This window comes from Chrysochloris asiatica, unplaced genomic scaffold (assembly GCF_000296735.1).
Source record: "Chrysochloris asiatica unplaced genomic scaffold, ChrAsi1.0 scaffold00074, whole genome shotgun sequence".
NCBI classification, from domain to species: domain Eukaryota; kingdom Metazoa; phylum Chordata; class Mammalia; order Afrosoricida; family Chrysochloridae; genus Chrysochloris; species Chrysochloris asiatica.
The window spans coordinates 14,631,867-14,649,627 of NW_006408592.1; the positions used below are offsets into that span (position 1 = coordinate 14,631,867).

Sequence of the window (17,761 nt, forward strand, 5' to 3'; positions counted from 1 at the left end):
CCTGCCCTCCACAACTGACCCTGCCCAATGGCTCGGACTAGGCTTTCCATCTTTGTGCTGTGGGGGCTTTTCCATAAACGTTCCCCTGAAGCAGTGCTGTGGGTTGTGCAAAATGGGCCAAGGCTTCAGCCTGGACACTGAATGCCAGATCCTGGCCCTGCAATTTGGTGAGCTGAGTCCTTTGGCACCACACCAGGTGTTATCACCTAAAAAGTGGGAGCAAGAATTCCCATCTTGTGAGGAATCAACACATGGAGAGCACCAAGCCCAGGGCCTGATCCAAAGAGAGTGGAAGTCTGTTTACATTTTCAGAAGCTGGGAGGTCATGCCCAGATCTGTCCAGCTAGCTCCAGCACCAAGACAGGCAGCCTGCAAAGCGTCCCTTATCCCAGGTCCCACAGCTGTTAACGTTCCTCCCCCAGGCTGATTCCTGAGGCAGGGGCAGTGAGAGCACCCAGAATGCACCCAGGTCTGGCCCAGACACCTACAGTAACCTGGGTGCCTGATGTCTGCTCAATGGGCCAGGCTGGGAGCAGGGCTGGCCATGGGGTTCTCTTCACCTTCCTAGTCCAGGACTCTGCGAGGGGCGTGCGTGTATGACAGGCCCACCCTGGACTCCTCTTCCTCTCTCATCAGCATCATCACTCCATAGAACTATGAGAGAGTGACAGTTCCTCCCCCACCCCTGAGGATGGGCTGATGAGGGCAAACACTGGCATGCCTTCCACATGCCAGGCACCCTGCTGGCACCATGCTCTTGCTTAATACTCATCCCGGTCCTCAGAGGAGGCAGTGTTGTGCCCAGTTTACTAAGGCCCAGAGAGGTTGAAAAGCATGCCACCCAGCATAGGCAGCAGGGTAACAATGGGCCTCCTTGCCAGTCTCCACTGCAGCAGGTGCTCCTGAGTTTGCCAGCCTACCGCAGGCGGCCAGCAGAGGGTAGCAGAGTCAGGAAGTGGGCTTTCGAATTTCAGCTCCACCCATTTACGGACTCAACTGTTTAAGACTAGTTCACTCAACCTCTTTGTGGCTCCAATTGTTCCCTGCAGGGGTGTGTAAGAGCTCAAGGGGTTCACGGAGGCAGAGCACTTGGCCCAGGGCCTGGCTCAGAGAGAGGGCTGGTACCTACTGCCAACCCCATTAGTAACAGGTGGCCACTCAGACCCTTCTTGCAAGAAGCTGCTTCTCTCCCTCCTCCAACCTGGAGAGGAGTTCAGACAGAACCGTGACAGCATGTCCATCAGGATGGGCAGGGGACAGGCTGGGGTTTGCTCAGGCCCTCACGTAAGACTCACACAGAGGGAAATACATCAGGCTTGTATGTGTGGTTACTTTCCTGCAGTGCTCCTCGGATTCTGATCCCTGAAGACACCTCCCTCCCCTCACTGGCCATAGCCTGATCTTACACATTGTTGTTGTTGAGTGCCGTGGAGTCGGTTCCGACTCATAGCGACCCTGCACAGGGTTTCCAAGGCTGTAAATCTTTACGGGAGCAGAATGCCTCATCTTTCTCCCGCGGAACCGCTGGTAGTTTCGAACTGCTGACCTTGCGGTTCACAGCCTGATTCGTAACCACTACGCTACCAGAGCTCCTTACACATGCTACTTCCAAAATGCCTCTGGACTTCAGCACTACTTCTTCATCTCTTACTTGACCTACCCCCTCGCTATTTCCTATGTTTCAGGCTACCTCCTCCAGAGCAATCTCTATAACCCACAGGTCAGATAACAACCCCGTTCAGAAACTGCCTGTTACCCTCAGGAGAACATTGCCTTCGGGGCCTCACCTCACCTCACACAGTGCGGCCCTGTAAACCCATAAAGTATAATTTCAAAGTTTTCCATCCACTCAGGTCTGGCCCTTTATCCAAGCTGGGCCCTCAGTCTTGCTGCCTTATCCCTTCAGGCAAGGCCACGGAACCAAATACCATTTGTGGGCACCTGGAGCCTGCCCTTACCCCAAGGAAGTGGCTGTGTAACCCTCTCTACCAGACCCTAGCCCCATGGGCAGAGCCAGGACCCTCACAGCTAGCACAGGGTCTGGGACGTGGTAGGAGCTTCTCTGTGAATGAATGAATGAATGAATGAACGAACGAACGAACGTGGTGAGCCCTCCATGAATTAATGAATGAACAACTGGAGGACAAAAGAGGGGGCTCCCATCTCCTGCCTCTTGAGTCCAATGTTTCTTCCACTCCCAGAAGCTCATTAATGACCACATAGACACTTGGGACTCTCAGTGCCCATGAAAATCTGTTCAAACGGCAGCTCAGAGGGCACAAAAACAGGCCAAGACTGTGGTGGGCCAGAGCACACCCACTGCAGTAACCTGCTCTGTTGTGGTGACTGGAAGCCCTCCACAGAGTGGGCATCAGAGGAGGGGGAGGGAGGACATGTGTCCATCACTTGCTGGCCACATAGCACCTTCTCACCTTGCTCATGTGAGGTGTGCTCATCTTGTCTCCAAGGCCACATTGTCAGAAAGCAGAGGCTGCCTCCTGCCAGCCTCCTTACCTTATCTCCCAGTCACTGCCTGTTCCACATGTCCAGCCCAGCTCTGAGGCAGGGGCAGCTTTGACTTGTTATCTACTTCCCTGAGACTCCAAGGGCAGACAGGGTGGGGGTGGGATCAGGCCTGGGGCAGAGATGGCATCTAAAGTGACCTCCACTTCAGATACCCCCAGCCGGGTCCCTGAGAAGGAGATGAATACCCCAGTCCACACTGAAGGAGGTCGAAGCCTGCTGGGTTCCCTGGATTCCCTCCACCGATCAGCTACTGCTAGGACAGAACTGTGGCACAGACCCTAACCTGTCTGGTCCTGTCACCCCAGAGGACAGCTCTGGCTCTGGACACTTGTCCAGCCCTTGAAAGAGAGACCAGGCTCAGCAGTCAGGGGTCCCGGTCTGCAGGTATGGTTTTGCCCTGACTTGGGAGCAAAGACCACAGGGAACAGGGACAAATCAGTTAGCCTGGGAGGAAGCAGGGAGAGGAGGCGGTGGTGGAGAGGCATAGGGGCATCCTGGTATGGCACTGTAGACTAAACACTGGACTGCTAACTACAAGGTTGGCAGTTCAAACCCACCAGCTGCTCCTTGGAAACCCTATACAGAGTCTCACTGAGTTGGAACCGACTTCACAGCATTTAACAACAACCACCTAGAGTCCAGAGGCACCTTGGGACACCTCGAGTGGAACAATTACAGAAACAATTCACAGTGACTGGGCACCTGACCAGGTGGGTACTGTTAGCATTGCCAGAAATCTAAGGTACGGAGAGGTTCGGTAATTTGCCCAGAGACACACAGAAAGAGGTGAACTGAGATTCCCACGCAGACTGGCTTCTGAGTTTCCACGAGGGCTAGGGCTTATAGGTGACAAAGTTACCCCAGAACCCTAATCTGAGACAGCTTAGAGGGTCTCGCCACATAGCAATGAGAATGGAGGAGTCAGGGGCAGCCCAGGCCCGCACCCCCACCATTGGGGGACCAGATTTTCTCAGGACTGTCACTGCACACTTGTTTGTTTCCAGAGCAGCAGTTGAATACGGGCAGAGTGGGACAGAGAAGGGTCTGTCTGCAGGCAGGTCCCTAGGAAGGGGACTTGGACTCTAAGCCTGAGTTAGCAGAGCAGTGACAGCAGAAGCCCAAAGAGAGATCGGAGGAGGCTGCCTGGAGGCAGTGACACCAGCAGAGCCGGCATGGAGAGGGCTGGTGGGCAGGGAAGCTAGGAGTGGGGACGGAGATTCAAAATGCCCCTAAGATGAGGCCAGCCACAGCCTGGAGACAGATGCTGCCTTTGGTGTGGCCTTCCTCTGGGCCCAACTACCCATGTGCCCCTTCCAGCACTGCCCACACTTGGGCTCACCTCTGGCTCTCCTCTCCCCCACCAGCCTGCCCAGGTGCAGTCTCAGGAACAGGGTGTGGCAGGGTTACAGACAGGGCTTCCGGGGAAAGTTAAGGTTAAGTGACCACCTGGGTTGGACTAGACTGAAACCTGACGCCAGGCTGCCCACCTAAGGGGTGGGATGGGGACCGCTCCTCTGGCCAACATACCTCAGGGCACGATGATGTGCACCTGCAGTCACCCCCTGACCTCTCAGCCCTCCCAGCCTGTTATACCAGCTCCAGCAGACACAACCGCCTCCCTGCTTGGCACAAGAATAAAGTCAGATTTCATAGCCGGTGCACAAACAGGAATGCAGTCAGGCAGCGGATCCAGGGTGCCCAGGCTGCACCTGCAGGGGCTCACATTTCCTCTTAGCCCCCTCATCTATCCACCATCACCCCCATCAGCAAGCCCAATATCCCCATCTGACAAGTGGGGAGACTGAGGCCCAGGAAGGGAGCGGGAAAGAAAGGCTCAGCAAAGAACGGACAGTGTCCTCCGGAGTTAGTCTATGCTTTGCCTTTCCACAGCAGAATCCCTCCTGCCCCATCTCCTCCCACAGCAAACCCATCCTAAATGTCACCTCCTCTAAGAAGCCTTTTCTTGCCCACTGAGCACAGACCGATTAGGGGATCATTCCTGGGCAAGAAAGACCCCCAGACTGCTGTGTGTGTGCCCCAATGCTAGCCCCAGGTGCAAGCTACCTGTTTCTCAGCATGAAAAACAAAACCACCACCACTGAATTGATTGTGGCTCATGACAACCCATGTGTTACAGAAGAGAATGACTTCCTTGGCCCAAACCTTTGTGGCCTCTCTTCTGCAGAATTACTGCTGCTGTCAGGTGCCATCGAGTCGGAACTGAACCCATGCACAACAGAACTAATCAGTACCAAATCCATGCCATTGACCCAGCAAACTCATGCACAACAAAACAAAACACTGCCCAGTCCTGTGCCAACCTAACAACCTTTGCTACACCTGAGCCCATCACTATGCTAGTCCATCTCATCTTCCTCTATTTTCTGACCCTCCACTTTACCAAACATGATATCCTTCTCCAGGGACTAGTCTCTCATGACAATATGTCCTAAGTATGAAAGACGAAGTTTGGCCATGTTGGCCTCTAAAGAGCACTCTGGCAGCACTTCTTCCAAAATGGATCTATTGGTTCTTTTGACAGTCCATGGTACTTTAATATTCTCCTCTAACACCATAACTCAAATGCATCAGTTCTTCTGCATTCCTCTTTATTCATTGTCTAACTTTTACTTGCATATGAGGTTATTGAAAATATCATGGCTTGGGTCAGGCGCACCTTAGTCCTCAAACTGACATCTTTGTTCTTCAACAGTTTATAGAGAGGTCTTGTGCAGCAGATTTGCCTAATTGCTTCCATGAGTGTTGATGGTTGATCTGAGCAAAATGAAGCCTTTGGCAACTTTAATCGTTTTTCAACTTATATACATGTTGTTTATTGGTCCAGTGGTAAGGATTTTCGCTTTCTTTATATGGAAGGCTGTGGTCTTTGACCTTCATTAATAAGTATTTTAAGTCCTTTTCACTTTCAGCAAGCAAGGTTGTATCATCTGCATATTGCATGTTGTTAACGAGTCTTCCTCCAATCTTAATGCCACGTTCTTCTTCATAGAACCCAACTGATTGAATAAACATAGAGAAAGAAAGCAACTCTGGTGCACACCTTTTTACATTTGAAACCCAGAGTCTTGATGTGGCACTGTAGGATAAGCACTGGGCTGCAAGGTCAATTTGAACTGCAAGGTCGGTGGTTCAAACTCCCCAGCCGCCCCTCGGAAACCCTATACAAGTTCGCCATGAGTCAGAAATAACTCGACAGCACTTAACAACAACAGTGTTCCCTTGTTTTGTTCAAACGACTGCCTCTTAGTCTATGCACAGGTTTCTCATGAGAACAACTAAGTGTTCCAGAATATTCATTCTCTGCAGTGTTGTCCATATATTGTTATGGTCCACAAAATAGAAAGCCTCTGTGTAGTCAATAAAGCACAGGTAAACATCTTTCTGGCATTCTCTGTTTTTAGCCAAGATCCATCTGATGTTAACAATGACATCCCTCATGCCACATCCTCATCTGACTCTGGCTTGAACCTCTGGTAGTTCTCTGTCAATACACGGTTGCAGCCATTTTTGAATTATCTTTAACAAAATTTTACCCACTGGGTGGGTTCAAACTTTTGGTTAGTAGCCAAGCGCAAATTGTTTGCACCTACCAGAAACTTTTTTTTTTTTTTTTTTTTTTTTTTTTAGTGTAAAGGGCCTAATAATGTTCAGCAGAGTCAAGAAGTGGGGACTTCTCCAGAGCTGACTTGATGAATATGAGCTCTAAGAGGTACAGGTGGGATCAGCTTACACAGGGCATCGGGACCACAGGCTGCCCTAGGGGGATTCTGAGAGGTCCCCAAGCTGGTGTCTGTTAGTAGGACCCCTACTTATTCCCTTCTGGGTTCCACCAGAGGACAACTATGCAGAGGGCTGGGTATTGGGTTGAAACTCTGCTCCTACTTCCCCTGTAAGCTCTGGGCCTAGCAGGGCCTGGTCACACCCTTCACCTCCTACCTACCTGAGCAGGTCAGAGGGACAGCAAGCAGATACTGACTAAACTGGAAAGAATAAAGGAGCAAGGAACTTTGGCAGGAAAGAGAGGGTGTGGACCCCTGGCAGTGCCCTGGGTGGGGATTGAGGAGGACAACAAGGGGCTCCGCTGCAGAGTCCATGAGAGACAGATGTCCCAGACAGAGCTGGCAAGAAGGAGGAGAGAACTAAAAAAAAACTTGTCACCTGCCTCTCATGTGTCTGACACCTCAGGTCATTCCAACCTCCAAAAACCATGATCAGCAAGAATTATTTCTCCTATTTACAGATGGGAAAATTGAGGTCCAGGGATGGGAAGTGATCTGTTCAGGTCACACCTCCAATAAGACAGGACCAAGGCTGCCTGGCCCCCAAACCAGACTCCTTGGAAAATGCATGGCTAATTGCCTCCAGGAACATCTGTCTCCTTTGCCACAAGACCAGAACTGGATAGAAGAATCCTGATCAAAAGTGGGGGAAATACTAAACAGAATTTCAAATTCTCATAGGATACAGACTTCCTAGAGTTACAGAAGCTGGATGACCCCCACAAAACTATTGCCCTGAGATCATCTATACACCTTACATGTTAAGACAAAAATATCTCCAGAAGACTTCAAATCATAGTTGAACTTATTTAGTAAAGAATGTCTGCCTCAGGCTTGCAGAATGTGTCTTTTGGTTGTTTAAATAAATTATTATATATTCCTGAGTGTTTTTGTGTATATCTCCCCACCACCACCACCACCACCACCACCCCAAAAATAAGAAAAGCAGAAGAAATAGAAGTAAATACTGTTGAATGATGATGCACAGAGGAGATTGTAATCATTGCAATGAAACGATGGTGTAAAGCCGATGTTCTCCCATGTAAACTATCACTCAGTTCACACACACACACACAAACACAATGTCTGCCTGCTTTCAACAACATGTTCTTTAAAGAGCGATCTTATATAGGATAAAGTTGACAATAAAACCCAATGCTACTAAGTCAGTTCCACTCATAGCAACCCTGTACCGGGTTTCCAAGGCTATAAATCTTTACAGGAACCAAAAGTCTCCCTCATCTTTCTCTCACAGAGTGGCTATGGGTTTGAACTGCTAACCTTGTAGGCTGACAATCAAGTACTCACCCTACAGCATCAAGAGACTTTATGCTAATGAGGACAGGTAACTGGGAACAGCAGGGTGAGAATGGGCTTACAACTCCAAGAACGTAATCACTGTCACTGAACTGTACACATAAAAATTGTTGGGCTGGTGTATATTCTCAATAACAAAAGAAATTACTTAAATTGAAAAAAGACAAAAATAAAATTCCATTCCATTTTTGGAGAAAGGCAGGGAGGGAGGCAGGCAGCCAAGGAGACCACTCATGAACATAGAAAAGAGTGATCATGAGCAACCTGGAAAGCTTGAAGTGGGGTGGACGTGAAGAAGGGCTTCTCTTGGGCATTAGAAAAACGCTGGCTTTTTGCTCTCTGCAAACAGGTCATAGGCCACAGGAAGTGGGACTCCATAGAAACACAGCTGCCTCAGACCAAAGTTCTAGCTCCTCAGGCAAGCAGGGGCAGTTAATGGTCACCCAGGCTGGGCCTGCCCTGCGCCTGCCTGAACCAATCCAGGCTTGATTTCCTGCCCCACAAACCCCCATCCTGTTAGAGGAGTCTGGGGCCTGCCTGTTTCGCCAGCCTTGTTTCCAACCGCAGGTCCTACTGCACACACACAATTTCTTAAATCTGTGCAGTGACTTGGGCCGTCCATCACACCCTGTCTACTCAGTCTCACTCCTCATCCAGTAACATTCAGCCCAGACCTGGCCTTGAACTGCCTTCCAACTTACACTCAATCTCCCTACTGCTGCTATGCCAACACTAACCACACGTTGTCACCAAGGCAGCTCTCCAGCCTCAGTATCTAGAACAGAAGTGGGGTAGGGCAGGTACCCAGGGAGGAAGACAGCGAAGGAGAAGGGAGGCCTGACAGGACTCCTGAACCTGCAGGGGCTCACATTGGGACCAGACAGCCTTTTTCATGAGCCATGGACCTAAAACATCCCGTGTGATGGTTATAGGGCAGGAGAGGGTCAAACTGTGGGGGGGGCGAGGGGGGAGTAGGCGGAGTCAAAGAAGGGCAGAGAGCTCACACATTCAAGGTCTCACAAAGGTCCTTTTGAGACCAGCTTCCTTCCCTACCCACTTGATAAAGGAGAGAAAGGAAGGCGTGGGAGAGAGGGAACCCAAAAGGCGCCTGGGAGTTTCAGAAAAAGCAAAGTAGGGGGTCAGAGGCTCTCATGCATGCAGTTCTTGGGGATGAGGTCAAAGGCAGCAAACCCAACTCATAGGGGCCCCATAGGGCAGAGGAGAACTGCCCGAGGCTTTACAAGGCTTTATAATCTTTGTGAGGATTATATATATATAATCTGGTGTGGCGCTATGGGTTAATGCACTAGACTGCAAAGTCGGTTTGAACCACAAGGTCGGCAGTTCAAGCTCACCAGCCGTTCCTCGGAAACTCTATACAGGGTTGCTATGGGTAGGAACTGACTCGATGGCACTTAATAACAATAACAATCTTTATGAAAACAGAAGCCAACTGCCACATCTTTCTCCCAAAGAGCAGCTGGACTGTTCAAACTACTGACCCTACAGTTAGCAGCCAAGCACTTAACCCCTGCACCACCAAGGCTCTTTCAAAGGCACCAGGGACTTTTTACCTGGTATCGGGGAGCCAGGGCAGTGGGTCCCAGTCTTGTTCCTTCCCCTCTTGGCCTCAGTTTCTCTGCATTTCAAATTCACAATATATTTGAGATTGAAGGGAATTGAAAGCACAGCCTGGGAGAATTAGAAAATTAAGTTCTATTCTCCCCAAAGGTACAGGGGACCAGGGGGAACTCCATAGAGCGCACATGGGGACCTGTCATGCACGCTGAAAGCCCAGCTTTCAACAGCTCCATGGTGCTCAGAGGAAAAGTGGAGCCCCTACATCAGGCCCTGTTAACACAGCCAGTGGGCCTCTTCTTTCCCCACTCCACTCCACAGGGACCACTTCCCAATCACACTTGGAACCTGTACTATGCCAGGCCTTCTGGCAAATGCCGCCTCTTCTGCAACTCTGAGAAGTTCTGGCCTGCTTGGGCCTCAGGGCCAGAGCACCCTCAGGACAGCAGGTCAACTTCCACATTCACCAGCATGGCCTCAGAGAGTGATGGAGAGTCCCTGGGTGGTGATTGCTACCAGTCTCTCCTTCACCCAGCCCACCACTACCTCCCAGTACCCATCTGCAAGGCCTACAAGCACAAGCAATGGGACTCCCTCCTTGTCCCACTCTCTCACTCAAGAGATGAGGATGGTCAAACATGTTTGAGAGACACAAGTCTGATTCAGTGTCCAAGACCAGGACTGGTAAGGAGTGGGTTTGGAAGGGCAGTCAGAGAGAAACATTACAAAATCATCCTTATCCTCACAGGCTGGAGGCCTGGCCCCCTGCACTCTCACCACAGTCCTATGAGCTAAGCCCTTCAATTATATGCAAGTCATGTGATTATGTGTCTTACTAATCATAACATATACTTTTCATTTATACAGCCAATGACAGTTTCAAAATCATTGTGATAACCATCAGGAAAGTAAACTCCTTACACTTGAACATCATGCAATTGTTGTTAGATGCCACTGAGTCCATTCAAACTCATAAGAACGCTGTGTACAACGTCTCCCAGATCCGGTTCCAGCTTCACAGTCATTCCTGTTGGAGCCCATTGTTGCAGTCACTGTGTCAATCCATCTCAATGAGGGTCTTCCTCTTTTTAGCTGACCCTCTACTTTACCAGCATGATGTCCTTCTCCAGAGACTGGTCCCTTCTGATTACACGTCCACAAAGTATGTGAAATGAAGTCTCATCATTCTCTCTTCTACGGAGCATACTGGCTGTACTTCTTCAAACATGAATTTGTTTGTTCTTCTGGCAGTCCAAGGGAATTTCGATATTCTTCATCATCACCATAATTCAAAAGTATCAATTCTTCTCCAGTCTTTTTTATTCACTGTCCAATTTTTGCAAATATATGAGGCAACTGAAAATCCCATGACTTGGATCAGGTATACCTTAGTCCTCAAACTGTCATCTTTGCTCTTTAACACTTTAAAGAGGTCTTTTACAGCAGATTTGTTCAATGCAATATTATTTGATTTCCTGACTGGTGTTTCCATGAGCATTAACTGTGGATCCAAGTAAGATGAAATCCTTGAAACTTCTATCTTTCCTCCATTATTATGATGTTGTCTACTGGTCCAGTTCTGAGGAGTATTGCTTTCTTTACATTGAGTTGTAATCTATTCTGAAGGCTCTTTCTTTGATCTTCATCAGTAAATGCTTCAAGTCCTCTTATCTTCCAGCAAGCAAGGTAGTATCATCTGCATATCGAAGGTTCTTAATGAGCCTTCATCCAATCCAGATGCTCCATGCTTCTTCATACAGTCTAGCTTCTCACATTATTTGCTCAGAAAGAATAAGTATGGTGAAAGGCTACAACACTGACTCACCCCCTTCCTGATTTGAAAATCATGCAGCATTCCCTTGTTCACTTTAAATAAATGCCTCTTGGATTATGAACAAGTTTCACATGAACATAATGAAGTATTCTGGAATTCACATTCTTCTCAGTGCTATATATATACTTTGTTATGATCCACGCAGTCAAAAGCTTTTGCATAGTCAATAAATCACAAGTTAACATTTCCTGGTATTCTCTGCTTTCAGTCAAGATCCATGTGATATCAACAAAGATATCTTTTATTCCACATCCTGTTCTGAATGGGGTTTGAATTTCTGACAGCTCCCTGTCGATGTACTGCTGCAAATATTTTTTTGAATGATCTGCAGCAGAATTTTACTTGCATGTCGTATTAATGATTTGTTGTTGTTGTTAAGTGCCGTCGAGTCGATTCTGACTCAAAGTGACCCTGTATAAGGTTTACAAGGAGTAGCTAGTGGGTTTGAACTGCCACAGTCCAGTGCTGATCCTAATATTAACAATACTGCTTGATAATTTGAACTGCCACAGTCCAGTGCTGATCCTAATATTAACAATACTGCTTGATAATTTCCACGCTTTATTAGGTCACCTTTCTGTGGAATATGCAGATATGCATCTCTTCTAGGTGACTGGCCAGGTAGCCGTCTTCCAAATTTGTTGACATAGATGAGTAAACACTCCCAGGGCTACATCAGCTTGTTAAAACATTTCAGTGGGTATTCCGTCAATTCCTGGAGCCTTGCTTTTTGCTAATCCCTTCAGTGCAGCTCGGACTTCTTCCTTCAGTACCATTGATCTTGATCATGTGTTGTTTTGTGTATCACTGAGTTGGTTTCAACTTATAATGACCTTTATAGGGTTTCCAGGAGCAGCTGGTGGGTTTGAACAGCTAACTTTTTAACTACTAGTCTAGTACTTATCCTACAGTGCCTACAAGGATTCATATAATACCTCTCAAAAGGTTGAACACTGACCAGTTCTTTTTGGTACAGTACTCTGTGTTTGTCTTCTATCTTCTTATGATGCCTCCTGCATTAGTCAATATTTTGTCCATAGCTGTTGTTGTTAAGTGTCATCAAGTTGGTTCTGACTTATTGCAATGTTGGATAAAGTTTCAGAGGAGCAGCTGGTGGGTTTGAACCACCAATCTTGCAGTAAATCGTCAGGAATTCTTCAATACTGAAAACCAGGGCTTGAAGGTTTTCTTCAATTCTTTCAGCTTGGGAAATGCTGAGAGTGATCTTCTTTATTGGTTTTCTAAATCCAGATCTTTCTTTACACATTCCATTATAATACTTGACTTTGTCTTTTAGCACTGTCCTTTGAAATTTTCAGTTCAGCTCTTTTATTTCATCATTTCTTCCATTTTCCTGTGCTACTCTATGACCAAGAGCAAGTTTCTGAGTCTCTTTTGACATCCACTTTGATATTTTCTTTCTTGGTGGACTTGTTACAGCAGAGCTTCCATATTGAGACAGACTAGGAAAATGGAGAGTCAGATCACTTCTAAATGGTTAGCCACTGAAGACTTTATGAATAGCAGTAGGGCATTGTCAGATATAGTGCCAGAATATGAGCCCCTCAAGTTGGAATGCACTCAAAATCTGACTGAGAAAGAGTTGTTTCCTCAAAGTAGAGCTGACCTTAACGACATGAATGGACTCAAACTTCCAGGACCTTTATTTGCTGAAAGGGCACAACTCTAAATAGGAAGAACCTAAGCATTCATTAATAATCAGAACATGGACTATATAAAGTGTGACTTGAGGAAAACTGCAAGTCATCAAAAATGAGATGGAATGCATAATATCAATACTCTAGGCATTAGTACTGGCCATTTAAAGTCAGACAATCATATGGTTTATTTTGCTGGGAACAACAAGGTGAAGAGGAATGGTACCACATTCACTGTAAAAATGAGCATTTCAAGATCTATCCTTAAGTAAAATGCTGTCTGTGACAGGATAGTATCCATGTGGTGCTGTAGGATAAGCACTGAATTGTTAACTGCAAGGTCAGTGGTTCAAACCCACAAGCCACTCCTTAGAAACCCTGTAAGGGTCACTGTGAATCAGAACTAAATACACAGCACTTAATAACAACATAAGGAAGACCAGTTAATAACATTATTACTCAAATTTACGTACCAACCAATAAAGACAGTGATGAAACTAAAGAACTCTACCAACTTTTTCAGTCAGAAATTGATCAAACAAGAAATTAAGATGTATGATGCATCTAATTAATGGTAATTAGAATGTGAACGTTGGAAATAAAGAGGAATGATTTGTAGCTAGAAAATATGGCTTTGGTGATAGGAACGATGCTGAAGATCACATGACAGCATTTTGTAAGAACAACAACTTCTTCATTGCAAATACCTTTTGTTCAATAACATAACTGACAACTGTACAAGTGAACCTCACTGGATGGAATACACAGGAATCAAACCAGCTATATCCATGGGATGAGATGATGGAGATGTTCAATATCATCTGACAAAACAAAGCTAAGGACTGAATGTAGAACAGATTGCCAATTGATAACATACAAGTTAAGGCTAAAGTTGAAGAAAATGAAAGCCAATATATGACCTTAATTATGTTGTTGTTAGGTGCCATTGAGTTGATACCAACTCATAGCAACCCTATGCACAACAGAATGAAACACTGCCTGGTCCTGGGCCAACCTCACCATTGTTGCCACGCTTGGGCCCATTGATGCTGCCACTTTGCCAATCTATCTTGCTGGGGGTTTTCCTCTTTTTATCTGACTCTCCACCTTACCAAACATGATATCCTTCTCCAGTAACTGGTCCCTCCTGACAATACATCTGAAGTATAAAAGATGCAGTTTGACCATCCTGGCATCCAAGGAGCACTCTGGCTGCACTTCTTCCAACACAGATCTGTCGGTTCTTTTGGCAGCCCATGGCACTTTCAATATTCTCCTCCAACACCATAACTCATATGCATCAATTCTTCTACAGTCTTCCTTATTCACTGTCCAGCTTTCTCATGCATATGAGGTTACTGAAAATACCAGGTGCACCTTAGTCCTCAAGCTGATATCTTTGCTCTTCAACACTTTAAAAAAGTCTTGTGCGGCAGATTTGCATAATACATTGTTTGATTTCTTGACTGCTGCTTCCGTGAGTGTTGATAGTTGATCCAAGAAGATTGAAGTCCTTGACAACTTCAATCTTTTCTCTATTGATAAGAATGTTGTTTAATGGTCCAGTGGTGAGGATTTTTGTTTTCTTTACATTGAGATGTAATCCATACCAAAGGCTGTGCTCTTTGATCTTCATCAGTAAATGTTTTAAGTCCTCTTCACTTTCAGCAAGCAAAGTTGCATCATCTGCATATCACAGGTTGTTAATGAGTCTTCCTCCAATCCTGATGCCACGTTTTTCTTCACAGACCCCAGCTTCTTGGATTATTTGCTCAGCATACAGGCTGAATAAGTATGGTGAAAGAATACAACTCTGTCGCACATCATTCTTATTTTTAAACCATTCAGTGTTCCCATGTTCTGTTCAGACAACTGCCTCTTGGTCCATGTACAGATTCCTCATGAGCACAATTAAGTGTTCTGGAATACTCATACTTTGCAATGTGGCCCATAGCTTGTTATGATCCACACAACTGAAAGCCTTTGGGTAGTCAACAAAGCACAGGTAAACATCTTTCTGATATTCTCTGCTTTCAGCCAAGGTCCATCACACATCAGCAATGATATCCCTTGTTCCACATCCTCTTCTGAATCCGGTTTGAACCTCTGAAAGTTCTCTGTCAATGTATGCTTGCAGCCATTTCTGTATTACCTTTAGTAAAACTTTACTCGCATGGGATATCAAAGAGATTCTCCAATGATTTCAACATTCCATTGGGCCGCCTCTTTATGGAATTGGCAAAAATACGGATTTCTTCCAATCAGTCGGCCAGATGGTTGTCTTCCAAATTTCTTGGCAGAGATGAGTGAGTGCCTCCCGTGCCACCTCACTTTCTTGAAAGATTTCAATTTTTATTCCATCAATTCCTGGAGCCGTGTTCTTTGCCAATTTCTTCAATGCACCTTAGGCTTCTTCCTTTAGTATCACTGGCTTTTGATCATATGCTACCTCTTGAAATGGTTCAAAATCAACCATTTCCTTTTGGTACAGTGACTCTGAATATTCCTTCCATCTTCTTTTGATGCTTTCTGCATCATTCAATAATTTGCCCAGAGAATCTTGCAATGACAAAAGTCGAGGCTTGAATTTTTCTTCAGCTTCCACAGCTTGAGAAATGCTAAGCATGTTCTTCCCTTTTGGTTTTCTGATTCCAGATCTTTGAAATTTCATTGTAATATTTGACTTTGTCTTCTCAAGCTGATCTCTGAAAGTTTCTGTTCAGCTCTTGGACCTCCTCATTTCTTCCATTTGCTTTAGCATCTCTACACTAAAGAGCAAGTTTCAGTATCTCTTCTGATATCTATTTTGACTTTTCCCTTTCTTGTCTTCTTAATGACTTTTTGCTTTCTTCATGTATGATGTTCTTGATGTCATCCCACAACTCTTCTGTTCTTTAGTCTCTAGTGTTTAATGTATCAAATCTGTTCTTCAGATGATCTCTAAATTCAAGTGGAATATATTCAAGGTCATATTTTGGCTCTTGGACTTGTTTTCATTTCCTTCAGCTTCAGTCTGAATTTGCATATGAGCAATTGATGGTCTGTTCCACAATCTGCCCCTGGCATTGTTTTGACTGATGATATGGAACGTTTCTATCATCTCTTTCTACATATGTTGTCAATTTGATTTCTGTGTATTCCATCTGGTGAGGTCCATGTGTATAATCGTATGTTACGCTGTCTAAAAAAGGTATTTAAAATGAACAAATTCTGCATTGATTTTGCAGAATTCTATCATGCAATCTCCTTTCTATTTCTATTGCCAAAGCAGTATTTTCCAACTACTGATCCTTCCTCTTTGTTCCCAACCTTTGCATTCCAATCACCAGCAAAGATCAATACATCTTGATTACATGTTTGATCAATTTCAGATTGAAGCAGTCCGTAGAATTCTCCTATTTCATTCTCACTGGCTTTAGTGGTTGGTACATAAATTCGAATAATAGTGGTATTAACTGGGCTTCCCTGTAGGCACATGAATATTATCTTATCACAGAACAATGTTCAATCTGTCATTCCCTGCATAGTAAACCATGTGATTTTCAGATTCAAAATGGCCAATACCAGTCCATTTCAGCTCACTTATGCCTAAGATAGTGATGTTTATGCATCCATTTCATTTTTAACAATTTCATATTTTCCTAGATTCACACTTAGTACATTCCATGTTACAATTATTAATAGATGTTTACAGCTGTTTCTCTTCATTTTGAGTTGTGCCCCATCAGCAAATGAAGTTTCCGAGGGCTTTACTTCTACGGGCTTTACTCCATTTGCGTCATCACAGTCAATTGTACTTTAAGGAGGCAGCTCTTCCGCGGTCACAATAAATGTTTTATTGTGAATCATGTGATAGTTTGCATGGAAGAACATTAGCTTTACATTCACCTTATCGCATATTGTTTCATTGCCATGGTTACAATCCCCTCCATGCATCATCAACCAACCAAAGGGTATATATACCCTGCAAGCCTACCCACCATTCGTCAGCACACATCCCCTCTCCATTTCTGGGTCTAGAGTCCCCAGCTGTCCATCTCTGCACGTCATCGTTTCTGTCTTCATCTCTGGCATCACTGTATCTCTGGAGGGGGTCCCACTCTCCGCTCTTCTTCCTTTATGGTCCCAGGGACTTCCGGCTCCTGGACTGCAAAGTCAATCACTCCCCTCCTTTTGCTACAAAATGCCTACCTTTACATTTCCAACCCTCACAGTCATCCTGATAACCAGTATTCACTGTTGTAACACAAGAGACCTATCCCCATCTCCTTTCATCAGTCCTGCCCAGACAGATTGGATACTACTCAGTGGAGAGTCTACCTTCCTCTGTGCCCTCTGGATCTAGGCTCCCTCTTGAACGCGTGTAAGCCAGTCACGTCTTGCCTTTGTAGCCCCCCCATTTTGGGTAGCCAATGTCCAAGTTACCCATCCCTGTCTACTCTGTCTATGAAGGGGGTGGGAATGATCCTCGTTGTAAAGATTTGTTTCCTCTTCCCAGTCACATTTTGAGTGCCTTCCAATCTGAGGGGCTCATTTTCCGGCACTATATCTAACAGTGTTTCTCTGCTATTCATACGATTTTCAGTGACTAAATATTCGGAAGCAGTTCATCATCTAGTCTGTCTTCATCTTGAAGCTCATCTGAAACCTGACCACCATGGTTGACCCTGCTGGTATTTAAAATACTTGTGGCATAGCTTCCAGACTCACAGCAACTCACAAGCCACTACAGTACGACAAACTGACAGACATGTGGTGGTGACTGCATATATTCCACCTGAATTTAAAGACTATCTCAAGAGCAGATTTGATATACTAGATGCTAATGACCAAAATCCAGAAGAGTTATGAGATAATATCAAGAGCCTTACATATGAAGGAAGCTCAAGGTCATTAAAAAGATAGGGAATAGGAGAACAAACAAGATGGCGGATCGGGCGGACGTACAGCAGAGAGCTCCGCCAACAACAACACAGAATACCCGAACAAGCAGGCTCAGGGGATGGTCCCAGAACTCTGAACCACATATAAAGGAATACTTAGAAGGT

General features: G+C 45.7%; 1 protein-coding gene across 1 annotated transcript in view; it reads right to left on the reverse strand.

The window, feature by feature from the left end:
- CAPN5 (calpain 5) overlaps positions 1-17,761 on the reverse strand; it is a 67,390-nt gene that overhangs the window by 36,730 nt on the left and 12,899 nt on the right. The window lies entirely within an intron of this gene.